Below are 14,675 nucleotides of genomic sequence, written 5' to 3'. Positions count from 1 at the left end.
AAATGCAGGGTCCTGCACCTGGGGAGGAACAACCCCATGCATAAATACAGGCTTGGGGTGGACCTGCTGGAGAGCAGCTCTGCGGAGAGGGACCTGGGGGTGCTGGTGGACGACAGGTTAACCATGAGCCAGCAGTGTGCCCTGGCTGCCAAGAAGGCCAATGGGATCCTGGGGTGCATCAAGAAGAGTGTGGTCAGCAGGACGAGGGAGGTTCTCCTTCCCCTCTACACTGCCCTGGTGAGGCCTCATCTGGAGTACTGTGTCCAGTTCTGGGCTCCCCAGTTCAAGAAAGGTGAAGAGCTACTGGAGAGAGTCCAGCGGAGGGCTACAAGGATGGTGAGGGGACAGGAACATCTTCCCTACAAGGAGAGGCTGAGGGAGCTGGGCTTGTTCAGCCTGAAGAAGAGAAGGCTGAGAGGGGACCTAATAAATGCTTACAAATATCTGAAGGGTGGGTGTCAGGAGGATGGGGCCAGACTCTTTTCAGTGGTGCCCACTGACAGGACAAGGGGCAATGGGCACAAACTGAGGCACAGGAAGTTCCGTCTGAACATGAGGAAGAACTTCTTTCCTCTGAGGGTGACGGAGCACTGGAACAGGCTTCCCAGGGAGGCTGTGGATTCTCCTTCTCTGGAGATATTCAAGACCCGCCTGGACAAGGTCCTGTGCAGCCTGCTGTAGGCGACCCTGCTTCGGCAGGAGGGTTGGACTAGATGACCCACAGAGGTCCCTTCCAACACCTACCATTCTGCAATTCTGTGATTCTGTGATTCTGTGATTCTGTGAAAACACCTTCAGGAGGGTCGTGGGAAGTCCCTCCAAGTGTGGAGGGCAACCATGACACATTTTCAGAGGCCCAGTGGGGATAAAGGGCTTTGTTCAACAGCCCTGATGAACTGAATGAAGAAAAAATGCATTGTGCTACAGATACAAGGAGCAGGAGAAGAAGCAAGGGAAAAAAAAGGTAAAGGAAAGACAAGCCAGTTGAGGGGGAGTAAATAAGGAGCATTTAGTTTACTTCAGTAGCTGAAACAGCTCTGGTGGCCTTGGGTGTAGTCTAGAGACACTTGTATTCATGAAGCTGAGAAAGAAGCTGGAGAAAACAGTTTGATCGAAAGCAAAGCAGAGCAGGAGCATATTTGTTTCAGAATTCCTTGAAATGCTCTTGCTGTGCTTTTATTAGTGGACTGAAATGGCAGTAGTTTAATTCAAGTCACTGCTGTAGCAGTGTAAGTCAATCAGAAATGTGACTGTCAGAAAAAAAACCCTGATTATGTGATAGTTAATGCAGTTAATCCAATTTTTCAATTATTATCCCACAAGGTTATGTCTATGAGGAAAATATCACTATGTGAAAGTTCTTCCATGAAGATTGATATAGGTGACCAGATTTAGTTAAGGATTTAAATTTATTCTCACTGAAATGAGTAGGAAAGCTCTCACTTCAAAAGCAGCAGGTACCCTTTACTTACGACGAGCATCAAAAATATACAGTTAATAATATCAGAAGGAAACAAGCTCATGGTAAGGACTCTGAAGTAACCGAACCAAAACTCCTATACACCTAAGTATAACCATTTATGCCCAGATAGGCCTATGGACTTCAGTAATGCAGAGCTACTCGTACAACAAACATTTGCTAAACGCATGATTAAACATTTTTAACATTTACCATTTTTTTCTGCAAATGAGTTAAAAGTTTCTCCAAATTATGTAGCTTTCTATTCCAGTACGCACTTACACAGAAAGAATATAGCTGAAGTATTTAGTAAGTGTAGGAATTTTATAAAAGTAACATTTTATAAAGGAAAATTCCAAATCTATTTCTGGGCTGGGATGCTGTACACCTACGTTCTGCAGGAGAGAGCTTTACAAATGAAATATAAACAATCTAGAAATATGACACAAATTTGGAAAAGATTGCCAAGTAATCACCCAATGATAGACTATTCACACAGAAAATCAAGTTATACCCTAAGAATCAGCCAAGTTAGCAGCAAGACACAAGGGTACTCAAGGTGGAAGGAATTATGAAATTTAAAAAGAGAATAATGAACATGAGAATATTAAACATCAAAATACATAAGGAGTTCCCCTATGACTGTAAACAGGAAAATTATACACCTGCTTTTTAAGAAAGACAAGAAGGTGGATTTAGGGAACTACAGGTCTTTCTTCAGTCCTTGGGAAAACTATGGAGGATATTCTCAAAAAAGTTATTTCCAGACACTTGAAAGATAAGAACATGATCAGGAACAGTCAGCTTGGATTTATCACTTGGCTAAGCATGCTTGGCCAATCTGACAGCCTTCTACGATGAAATAGCTGGGTGAGGGGAGAGTAGCAAGTCTTTAGCATGACTTTCTACACTATCCCATAGCTTCTGCTAGCCAAACAAGGACAAATTGACTGGATGGATAGCCTATAAGGGGAGGTAGAATATTGGCTAGACCTTTGAACCTGACAGGTCTACAAGTCTAACAGTTCATGGTGTTGCTTGGGGGTTGATACCTGTTGGGGCCAGCTCCAGTGCCTTCATCAGTCACACGGAAAACAGGACTGAAGGCATCTCTGCCAGCCTCTAGATGACACTAAACTGGTAGGAGCAGTTGATGCACAGGGAGAGTAGGGATGTTACTCAGAGGGATCTAGACAAGCAAGAGGAATGGGCTATCAAGAACCTCATGCAGTTGAACAAGGACAAATGCAAAGTCTGGCACCTGGGGAAGAGCAAGCCATGCATCAATATGGGCTGGCAAGAAACTCCCTAGGTAGCAAAACTGCAGGGTAGGACCCGTAGGTTCTGCAGACAGCAAGTTGCACATAGAACAGCTGTGTACCCTTACAGAAATGAAGGCTGAATGTATACTGGGGTGCATTAATAACAAATTAACAAGCAGGCTGAGGGAAGGGATTATTCCTTTCTGCTTGGCACTGATGAGGTTTGGCTAGAGACATCCAGAGGTCTCTTCTAATCTATTTTTTCTATAATTCTGTGAAATGATTTCATAATTCTTATATTCATTACTGTTCATTAGATTTTATTCTGAGTTCATTAGAGGTTCATGGCAGGGGTCAAGTTAGAGTAATAACTATACATACACTGAACAAGAGACTTATCACATGGACCAAAATCTGGAAGTTGGTAGGACAGACAAGATTAGGTCCTTGATTATTGGCACAGAGAAACTGTTCACAGGCAATACAATGGTAAAGCATTTTATTTTTCAGATACTTGTATAAACACTTCTATTTGGAGAGAGACACTTTATAAAAATGTCTTTTAACTTTTAGTTCTAACAGTTCTAATTTTGACCTCTCTACTTATCATTAATACATGTTTATCTAGCTGCATCAGAACTACGCTGTTCTCCTCCTCTTTGCCTCCCACGTCAGTGTGTAGGATTAAGTAGAAATGCTAATTCTAGGTTATTGAGTATGGCTTTGCTAATTACAGTTATAACTGGAGAGTGAGATTTGAAGTTTAGCTTTGGGGTCTGGGTGGGGTTTTTTTAATTGTTTATTTGGTGTAGGGCTTTTTTTGGTTTGTTTGCTTTGTGGGTTTGGTTTTTTTTTCTCTCTTGATGGCTCATCTTTACTAATGACGCTCAACTGACTGTGAAAACAACCCACAAAATCCAATCTTTACACTGTGACTGTGCTGAACCCTGGATTATATGCTTTGGTCCAGCCTCACCCAACTTTACATTTCACTGAAATAAAAAGCTCACCTGAAGCCAGAGATCAAATTGTAAAAAGTTAAAGTTCTTCCTCTGTGTAATTTGCAAAAGGTGAAACTTGGTGTTTCTCCCTCTTCTGCTCGTAAGGAGGGTGCCTGAGGCCTTGTATTCAAGGACAAAATGAAGATTTATTGTCATTTTGGTTGCCAATGTTTGCTCTCACCTATCCCCACTGTACAGCCCAGCTCCTTAGCTTGTCTTTGTCTTGAATGATATGGGGTAGCCCTGCCTACACACTTCATAGTTACAACATCACTTCGCATATTAATGGACCTACTGTTCAAGAAAAGAATTTTTCATTAAGCTCAATCTAATCTTAGCTTACTACTCAAAAGGTCCTCTTCACACAGGATTGAATCCAGCATGATTATGAGCCATGATATCTCTTTCAGGCATAATATAGTTTCCCCTCTCTCAGTTTCTAGTTCATCATAGTGACCTGTATAAACAGCTGATCTAAATATTTTTTGCTTTGCTTTTAAACTGATGGAATGATTAGACTTATTACAGTAAATTGACATGGGTTTGATCCTGCGCTACTGGTTTATAGAAAGCTTAATTAAGGCAAAGTAGTAATAGCATAAACCTGACTTGATTCTGAATTTTTAAAAAGAATTAGGATATTTCATTGGTTAGTGTGAGGAAATATAACAGATTACTTTTTTTTATGCCTCCGATTTGACCATTTCAGCTGTGCTCACCTCGACCGCTGTTGACTGACTTTCCATGCAGGTTGCAAAAGCCATTAATGTTAAAATAATGTGCTTTGAAATATATTTCCATATTTACTTCCATATCCATGCTTTGGACCTAAAGCAAACTGATATTAATTGAAGGTCAAACAGAAATACTCAGACTACAACTCCTCGTAAAAGTTTGGGTTGATACACTGCCATGTCTGTTGAAAATGTGCTGTTTAGTCCCGTGGAGCTGCAAAACTCCCATAGGAGTACCATGTGCTTGCACTATGGCAAAATGTGAGAAACTACATCTTAAAGTCATCATAAAGGAAAAGGATTTGGAATATTTGTAGACATTTCTAGAATATGTTAGTTGATAATTTTCCCTCTATCTGCCTGCTGCACACTTACAATTACATAGCACAAATAAGAACAAAGTTTAGGCTGGATTATATGAAGATTTCTGATGACAGTTTTAAGTATTAAAGTCATTCTGAGATGTACTAAGGAAGCTGCATGTCAGACCTCTCTCTCCTATATACTAGACTATTTAAAATAAATTTACATTTAAGGTCTGATATGAAACCCGTTGAAGTTAATGGAAAGACTTTAATACGCTTTGACTAAAATGCATGTACAAGATCACATATTTTCTGTGATTCTATTTCTGTAACAGCTTGGCAGGATTTATTATTCCTATACATTTCCAGCAAGGCTTCTTCCAGTTTCTTTTGTTATTACTATTTCCCCTCATAATCTTTTGCATCTTTTCTCTCCAGCACCTCTAAGGGCCTACTTGATTTTCCTACCAGCCAGCAGCTTAATTCTCTTCTAAGATGTGGGTTGTGTGTGACTCCCCAAACCCACCAGTCTGGCTTCTGAATGCAGCTGTAATTAAAAGCAAAACAACAAACAAACCAAGAGTTCTGCTCTTTGTAAACAGTCCAGGCCAGAACTTCTTCCTAATTTTCTCTGTCTGTCTTTCTTTTTTTGTTTAATTCTTTGACTTTGTACAGTATTTCAATTTAAATTCTGGTTGGAGACAAATTGGCTTCGTATCTGCTATTGTTGCCTCTTAGTTCATGAAAGAGCAAAGCTATTTCCTGCAGCAAACACTGCTGGAATGCAGTGTGACAATAATAGACGTTTGCTGTTTATACACAATGGGTACTATTTATTTTCTGGACAGATATTTAGAATACCTGTTTAATTATTTTTTCTATATCCAGAAGGCAAAGGCTTTGGTAGTTGTACGTTGATGTATTAGCTGCTGTAGCTTCTTGTGGAATGCATTTCTGAACCGTGTGATCTAATAAGAAACGGATTCGAACTAAAAACAAAAATTTACTAGTTGCAAGAGGTAGAGAGAAGGGAAATAGTGATCAGCAACATTCGGATGTCACAAATTGGCCTACATTTCAGTGAGCCATCCCAGAACTGTGGAATGGACTGTTCTCAATATTTGAGTGTTTATTATTTAGTTCTCAGGTTTTTTTTCCTTTACTTTTTTTGTATGTCTTTTTCCCTTCTCCTTTGAGCCCTTCTCCTTCCCACCTCTTCCAAATTTTGAACTTCTTAAATTTTTACATAGCTTTGAAATCTCTGACTAGCGATGAAGAACTCAGACCCAGAATTTGGCACTGGGAGGAAGCAGAACTCTGTGGTCATCTCTTAAAAGTTTAAGTCCAGTTGTAGAGAAAAATTAATAGCAATGAATGTCTGGAGAACAGTTACATGAGAGCTGTGTTCTCACATACTGCATAGCACTCACAAATGCACAGTTGATGCTCACCAACAGCTACCACGAAATCATATTGCAAATATCCTACATACAATTACACTGACCATCACTAGAATATTGCAGATAATGTTGGAATATTTTCTTAGTAACTACTATCTTCTGTTTGCTTGTTTCTCTTTCTGATTTTAATGGTAACTTTGATTAATTTCTGGAAAGTAGATTAACATTACTTTGTTTGTAATCCTGAAAGACTCCTGATGCACTTTATGCTTCAAAGTAATTATGCCTAATAGATGGAATACAGCAGCTTCATAAAGATTGTTCATATCCCTGCCGGATGCTTGGTTGAGGTAAACATGTATATAGGTTATTTAACATAATTAACTACCTGAAGTATTAGAATTCTTATACAGTAATTCACAACAGCCATGGATTGCAAGATTACTGGAGAGACATTGCATTTCGTGAGACAGCCCCAGTGTGATGTACACACCACACTGGGTAGCGTTAGTAGGCTGTGATCCAGTAACCTCCTTTCTCCTCCTCCCCTGTAAAAAAGATGCTGGGTGAAGATTTGATAATCCCTAGTTCCCATTCAATAAAGAATTAAATGAGGCATTTTATTTATTTCCCATCTAACTGATATGCTTTCCTGCATTTGTATCAGAGAAAGCCAGAAGCACACTGAGGAGAACACAGTGCTAGGGCTGTACCAAGGCTGGCACAGTTTCCTTTACTTCCCTTCCAGCTCAACCTCCTTTCCTCTTTGCATTGACAGAGAGGCCATGATTCAACGCCCATTGAAACTGATGGCAATCTTGATATCCTTAAAAAGCCACTGTTTTTAATTGCTAAAAAAGATTTCCAGCTGTTGGTTTGAACTTTGATAGTCTAAGGCCACCTCTGAGACCAGGAAGCACTGAGTTACTTCATACTGCAGCTGGAGAGTGTCGGAAACAGCGGAAGAAAACAGTAAGCCCAACTGCTACATAATCTTGATATTTTTATAAGCCATACAGGAAGACAGTGATGTAGGACCATACAAATGAAGAAGTTCAGTGGGTGCAGTTCTGTATGGGAGCTCTGAAGATAGGGATTCATCTCCCACACCTTCTGCATCTATAGATTGCCACATTGATTTAATTACTTGAGATGCATCCCATAAAACTTGAGGCACCAAACATCTCTAGAGGTCTAGTGAGATCTTTGGTGGACTAAAGTTGCTCTGCTCAGCTCTTTTCACTGATGCTATAGGGAGCCCAGGGAGCCTATACTTCCAAAGCAGGCATTGCCTGTTGAAGCTTTTTATGCGAAAATCTGGACCCATGGAAATCAATCAGGAATTACCTCTCTCTGTCCAGACAGCTATTGAGCTGAAAAAAGAAGGTTCCTAATTACAATCATTCAGCATAAATGCTGCTTTTCAGGAAGGTGAAACTGATCTGACAAGCTGATAGAAACTGTAGACTGTGTGTGTCAACAAGAGAGGTGGGGAGAGAAAGCGGGAAGGTAGGAAATATCATTATTTTCTCATTCTTTAAATTAATACTTTGAGGAATGATTTGGCAATTGCTCACTTTCTAATGAACCCCTGCTCTTGACTATAATAAATAGTAAATTATATGATAATTTCTCCTTTGCTTTCAGTGACAAAGTTGTCTATATTAAGAAGACAAAATGAGATTATTTTTTTAAAATGTGAAGCAAAAAGCAGAGGATTTCCTGCAATGCTGCAAAGTGCTCTGAGCTGGTGAGCCTAATGCAGGGATGCTTATGATAAAGCACTGCAGAACACAGTTGATTAGAGCATTGAATTAACTACGCTTTTGTGCTTGTTCTCTCTCATCATCTTGTTCGTTCTTTCAGCCTCCTATTTCACCCTTTCAATCTGCACATTATTGTTTTCTTGCCCAGAAGTTTTTCTGAGAAATCAGCACAAATGCCAGCACTTAACTTTCATCAGAAAACAAGCCCCAGCGTTCTGCCTCAGTGAGTCCTGACCAATCCTGTGCATGGTGTCTTCTTCAGGTCAGGCTCCAACAGTCTATGTAGATTAAATGAATGTGGAATAATACAGAGCAGCTGTATGAACCTATGATCTTTAGTGTTTATTTGCCTACGAAACACTGTCACTGCTGAAACTGTAGCAATCAGACCTAGGACTTCTTTTTCTAAAGGCGTGGTTGAACTTAAAGACCCAACACAGTCAGGTCAAAAGGCATAAAGTGGAATTAAAGTCGAGATTAAGGTTGTTTCTGCAGGCCTGTGATGTGTTGTAGAACCATACCCAAGCTTGTGCTAAAGCACCTCTACCCACTCATGCTGTCTCCAACCACTGCCTTTAGCCACGGGGCACACGTGGATCAGGTGACACTGTCCCAAGGCCAAACGACAAAGATCACATTTACATTTGTGCCAGTATCCTGAAGTCTCTGTGTTAGAATGAAATGGATACTTCCTCTTGTTGGGAGGCTTTTCTGAAGACTCAGATGTCCACATACATGTCAAAGTCTGAAGCTGAGCTCTCTCAAAATGAACCACTCACTATGCGCATGACAGAAAGGGTAGGTAGGTCATTAGCAGTAAGGATTAATAGCAGGCTCTCTGACTTAAATATTTCAATGAGTCTTCATTGCCTGCACTAACACAAACAGAGTTATTAACACAAATGCTTTAAAAAACTTAAATCTCTGTGGAATCATAATTTACTCCTGTGAATTGCAAGCTATGCGTGAAAATGTTATAGTTTTCTGACTGCAAGGCTGGTTCTGCCCTTGGATATACTACACTATTTTCCTACCGAAGTGAGATAGGAAAGTAAATGCTTCTTGGAAGTAAATAACATCAAACTGAAGAATAGGGTAAACTGTGAATATACACTTCCAGCCATATACTTGCACTGATTTTGAGGTAAGGCAAGCCTGATAGAAAGAATCTTTTATTTTCTAATACTAAGGCGATATTTACTATCATAATAGGGCAATGTGTCTTCTGAGGGTGTTTCTGATTTTATTGTTGGCTAAACCTACAGTAAGAGTACGACTCCTGTTCTTATAGATGCTTATATTATGCTGTACCTCAAACCCAGATACCATTAATATTTGACCTGAAGCTGTAACTGGCAAATAGGAGCAGGGAATCAATGCCCTTTCACCTTTTAGCTATTCTTTAGTTTAAGTCTCTATTCACTAATACTCCAGAGCAAACTTCTGTCAGTGGCTCTGCTCATTTATGTCAGCTTCTTCTGCAACCTCTGGCATGAACTGGGGCTTCTGCAGTCAGGACTGCATATAGTTCTTGCACTCACGCAGATTTTCACCGATTTTACTGGGCACTGTGTGAGGGTCCATTTGCATGAACTGCTGGTAGAAATTGCTTATCTTTTAAGAACTTTAAAATTTATTTCTTTTTTGTCCTGTATCTGGAGACAGGATGTTCTGCTGGCCATATGTAAAAGCTTGTGAATAGACTGCATGTTAGTAGCTAGCAAAATACATTTTAATGAGTTTTTAAAATATAAACAAAATGTGTTTCCTTAGTTGTCAAATTCCCTTGGCTCTGTATGATATTCTGCTAGGCAGACCATGGGTGATGAGTTAAATGAGGATGGTGCTCTGTGCCGCCTTATGGACATGATTCATACCTGCAGCATAGCATCTCTGCAGCTGCCATACTAATGTCTATGACTGAAAAATTCCAGTCTCTGCACGTGACTTTTGACCACAGAGGTTTTCCTTCTCCAACCCGTGCATGGACAGGACTGCTCTCATTCACATCCTGCAGCATGCTGCGTTGAGGTGGCCTGGTGTGGGCTGTCCTTTTGACAAAGACTCCACAACATCGTCATGAAGCTCCATCAGAAGGTTTCAAGCTTCCATGACAGCTGGCTTCCTTGGGCATAATTAAAAATGGCAGCAGCATGTGAAAAAGTGGAGTAAGTTACCTGCTACTCTTCAATACTTTTATTCCAGTTATTCCTAGCATACATATAATAACTTTGTATTTCCAATTTCAATACCATTCTAGTAAAGCATCTGATGCACAGTTTCATGGGAAAAAAACAAAAAAATCTTCCAGGAAGTCACCGTCAAGTGGGAGTGAGATTAAAGCTCTCTTCTTGGGCTTACTGTTAGGTACATTTAGCATTCGTTATTTGAGAAGCATCAGTCTCTTTCTGCATGATCAATATTTCAATATTGATACTTAATATAGTAGGAATATTGTTTTCTAGTATCAGACTGCCTCTAACAGTAAAAATAGTGCATCCACGTAAATGTAACAAACACATTAACCTAAATCATATCTCTTTTTAAAAACTGCCAGTGTTTAAATATCCCAACTAAAAAGCAAGATTCTGTAGCAAGCAGATGATGAAAACACTGAACAGAGCTCCCAAGCTCTTAACAACAGTGAAAACAGAAAAAATAATAAAATAGAAATGCGTTCTCCACAACGCTTCAACCACTATTGCTTAAGACACGGTTTAATTTGTTTGGGAGGATGCTAAGATGAATTATTTTATTTCTTACTTTTATACAAGTGTATAAACAAGTCCTGAATAAAAATGTTTCTGTATGTGAAAGTAGCATGAGAAGATCATGACAAACCCAGTAACCTTACACCAACAGTGTCCAGAGTTCCTGATATTTTATAGGGAAAGAGTGAACAAGATAGACCTTATATCTGTGAAATGTTTAAATAATTCCCTTGTGACTGATATTTTATCAAAATAGGAATTAATTCTATTTCTCTCGCATAGTTTGAAGGAGAGATCTTGTCTTCCTTCCAAAATACCATGTTTCAATAAAACGAATATAAAACAAGGCTACAAATACATGCTTATGAAAGGCAAGTAACTGTTTTCTGCAGTGAAATTCTGTATGTTTGGAAGCTCACATTGAATGTGGTGTAAATGCACTGGCAGAAATTCCACAAAGAATTCTGTTTTTACTAAACTGATTAAGGTTGTGGATGTGGGATTTTCTGTTGATTTTGCTATAATTATTTTTTTTCAATGCTGCTTATACAGCAAAACCGTTTTGTAATTATCTGATAAAATTATTCTGACACTGCAGGAGTATTGCCTTATGTAACAAAATCAATAGCTTGAAGTGTTATAAATGATCTTGTAACTGCCCTGAAGAGTTGTATTCTATTAATTCTCCTCATTTTCCTGCAGGAAAGTAATGAGTTCCCAAGCCCACACTTACAGTTCAATCCTGTATTTCTATACACCCTATGAGACAGGTCTGAAAATGTGAGGCCCATCGTTAAGAAATTCAGATCTCCATTTCCATAAAGGCTTAACTCATTAGTTCATTTGGCTTGTCAAGAAGTGTAGTTAGGGCAAAATGTGGATCTACAGTTAAAAAGACTTCAACTTGTGATTCTTAAAGATGATTTTGCTTGGAGTCCCTTCATAAGTACAAAGCCCAACTGACTGCCATGCTTGAATAGGACTCACCTATGTGGTTGTCTCTGCTACGCTTGGAATTTTTTGAAACAATTTATAACAAAGAAGGAATTCCGTAGCTGATGTGATTTGTCAGCTTGCTTGTAGTTAAAGCATAACCTGAAGAAGCCGGGGATTTGGATTCAAAACCAATAATTCTACATGTATCTATAGTTTACTGCCTATCAGGACTGAGGCAAGATTAAATAAGTCTTGTTTGCTTAATGAAAAAAGAACATCCTGACACAGTGAACAGCACAAAAGTGACTAATCCATCTCTGTCTTCCCCAGTGAATATTATTCATTATGCTATTTGCTTTTCTAGAATATTTTTTTCTTAGTCTGAAGGAATAATTGCATATGCAGCTACTAGCATGAGATATGTATAGGAAAACTGAGCCAATAATTTACAATCCATCAATGCAATAAATATTTCTTGGCTTTTGGTGAATTATCACTAACCTGAATGCTTTCCCTGCCTCCCCCCCCACTTTGTATATTTCTTTAAACTGGTCACCAAACGTCTGACGAGAACAGTCCTTCATCAGGAGGTGTTTTTCTGAGTAGTTGATCGTGTCTGTCTGACTGGCACAAACTCCACCCGTGTAATTGTGCACCTCAGCAGTGGAATAGCTCCCTAAGCTAAGAAGGCAATTTCTTCAAGTGCAGTTTCTCCAAGTGCAATTTCTCAACAAGTTTTCTTAAGGAAAACAAGCTATTTTTCACAATTTTTGTGGGACTCATTTTATGGATGTCGTGCATGTGAACAGTCCTGCTGGGGAACCAGTTAGCCATAACAAGTTACTGAAAACCACTGCAAAAGAGTCACAAGAAGCAACGTCGAGCAAGTTCGTGCAAAAGAAGCCGTTTGTCAACGTGTTTGCTCTCAGCTCCTACGTGCATTTGGCTCAGGAAAGTTTAGTGGCCCGAGGAGAGGCTTCCTCTGGCTCCCGGCAGCCGGCGGGGAGCTGCACGGCGCTCGGGGCTGGCTCCGGCAGACAAGGGCAGCCGTTTCTGGAGCGGGGACACCGGCGGGGGGGTCCCGCTCCAAAGCCCCCGGCCAGCCGGCCGGCTCCCCGCCCGCCGCCGCCCGCCGCGCTGCCCCGCCCTCCCCGGCCCCGGCGCTGACCAGGGTGCTGACGCCGCCGCTCCCGCCGCTGTCCGCGGTTCTGAAGCGGGCCCGCAGCCGACGGCAAAGCGCCCACCCCGCCCGGCGGGCCCCCCACCGCAGCGCCCCGTAGCTGGAGGTGCGCGGAGCGGCCAGGGAGCGGAGGAGAGGGCTGCTGGGGGGCACGGCTGGCACAGCAATAAGCAGCGGTGCGGAGCTCGCCCCGAAGCAGCTTCACCTTCCCTCCCGACGCGGCCGGAGGGAGGCTCCGGGCACGGCGGTTCGAGGGCACCGGGCTCTCCGCAACCGCGGCTCGCTAAGTCGTATGTGGCGGCCCCTTCCCCACCACGGTCCCCCGGTCCTTCGCCGCCCCCTGTTACCACGAGAGGAAAGTTTTGTCTGTGGTATCTTTCTCCCCGCCTTTTGGACCGGACCTTTCGGGGCCGGGAAGGGGCGGCGGCCGGGGGAGGGGAAGGGGGGAGTTATCTCCTACTTATTTATTTATTTAGCTCTTTCCTCCCTCAGGTCGCCATGGTGATACAGAGCTCGCTCTCCCTCCGATCAAGAGGAGACGGGCACCCCTTCGGGAGCAGCACCCCCTCCTCTCCTCTCCTCCGGTCGAGGCTCTTACCCACCTGCCCCTTCCAGCGGGGCTGGGGCCGCACAGCCCCCTCACCCTGGCTCCGGCTCCCCTCAGCCTCGCCCCGGCTGCCCTCCGCGCCGCCCGCCTCAGCCCAGCGCGACCCCAGCTCCCCGCATCGCAGCCGCCCCCCGCTGCCCTCACAGAGGAGGAGTGAGACGGGAGCAGCCAAAACAGCATTACCCCCCCCCCTCCCCCGCCCGCCCCCCGCCTCCCCGCTTTGAAGTTCCTCCCGTCTTCGACGCTGCCGCTGGAGCGCAGCTGGGGAGGGGGCGGCCGGGCGGGACGTCGTCCCTGGTCGCCCCCCGCCCGCTTGTGCCCGCTGTCGAGCCCCGAGGCGAGGGGAGGCCGGCGCAGCCCCCGCCCCGTCGCGGCTGCAGCGCTCTGCGCTCTGCCCGGGGGCGTGGGGCCGCGGCTCCCACGCGGGAAGTTCCCGCGACGGCAGCTGCACACGGGGCCCCGCGGGGACGGCCCGGGCCCCCGCCGTGTCCCCCTTGGAGGCGGCTCCCCCGCCGCCACCTCGCCGCTTGCCCAGCGGAAAGCGGCCGAGGCTGCTGGCCCCCCGGTTACATAAGGAACGCACCCAGTACCTCCCGTCACTGCCGCCAGGGCTGCCGGGGGGCTTGAGGAAGGGCGTCTTGGGGGGTGGGGGGGAGGGCGTCAGTGGGGTGGCTGGAGAACCGCGGCGGCAACGAGCCCTAAGGGCATGGGCACCAAAACGCAAGACCCGAGCCGGTACCTTCCCCGCGTCCCTTCGGGTAACCCCCCCTCCGCCTTACCTCTCACTCCATGCCGGCTCCCCGCGGGACCGGGACGGGGCAGGGCGGCTCTGCACCGGCTCCGGCTCCGGCTCCGATCCGGCGGGTGCGCGCGGGTGTGAACGCCGCTGGCCGTCACGCGGCCCCGAGGATGCTGTCGGGCGTCTCCATTCCCCGCGCCGCTCGCCCACTTCCCGCCGCCGCGCAGACGGGAGCGCCGGGGCAGCGGCACCCGCCGCCTGCGGGGCTCCGCTCCGCTCCGGGCCGCTTCGCGCCGCTTGCAGCGAGAGCGGGAGGAAGGGGGGGGGCGGGGGGGAGGGCGACTGGACGGCCGCGTCTGCGTGTGTGCGGGTACGGGGGAGGCGGTGCGGAGCGCGCCGGGCGGGAGGGGGAGGTGCGGCCCCGCGGAGGCAGCCGCGGGCGGGCCCAGGGGCTGCGGCCGGCGCCGGGGGGCTGCGCTAGCCCGGCCGGCGGCGGCGGCGGGAGCGCGGCTGCCGGCAGCGCCCCCTGCGGGCGGCGCGGGGCGGCGGGGGCGGCCCTGCCCGCCGCCTGCACC

General features: G+C 44.8%; 1 protein-coding gene across 2 annotated transcripts in view; it reads right to left on the bottom strand.

Annotated features, from left to right (window-relative positions):
- KCNJ6 (potassium inwardly rectifying channel subfamily J member 6) overlaps positions 1-14,451 on the bottom strand; it is a 170,007-nt gene extending 155,556 nt beyond the window's left edge. The window contains exon 1 of one of the 2 annotated variants that reach the window (XM_075431997.1): positions 14,141-14,451. The gene's annotated coding sequence lies outside the window, so the exon portion shown is untranslated. The remainder of the gene's footprint in view (positions 1-14,140) is intronic. The other variant, XM_075431990.1, reaches the window with a different exon arrangement.
- Positions 14,452-14,675: the final 224 nt, after the last annotated feature.

Source organism: Opisthocomus hoazin, chromosome 1 (genome assembly GCF_030867145.1).
Source record: "Opisthocomus hoazin isolate bOpiHoa1 chromosome 1, bOpiHoa1.hap1, whole genome shotgun sequence".
In the NCBI taxonomy this organism is placed as follows: domain Eukaryota; kingdom Metazoa; phylum Chordata; class Aves; order Opisthocomiformes; family Opisthocomidae; genus Opisthocomus; species Opisthocomus hoazin.
Note: the sequence above shows the minus strand (reverse complement) of the source record. Positions and strands in the feature narration are given on the sequence as shown.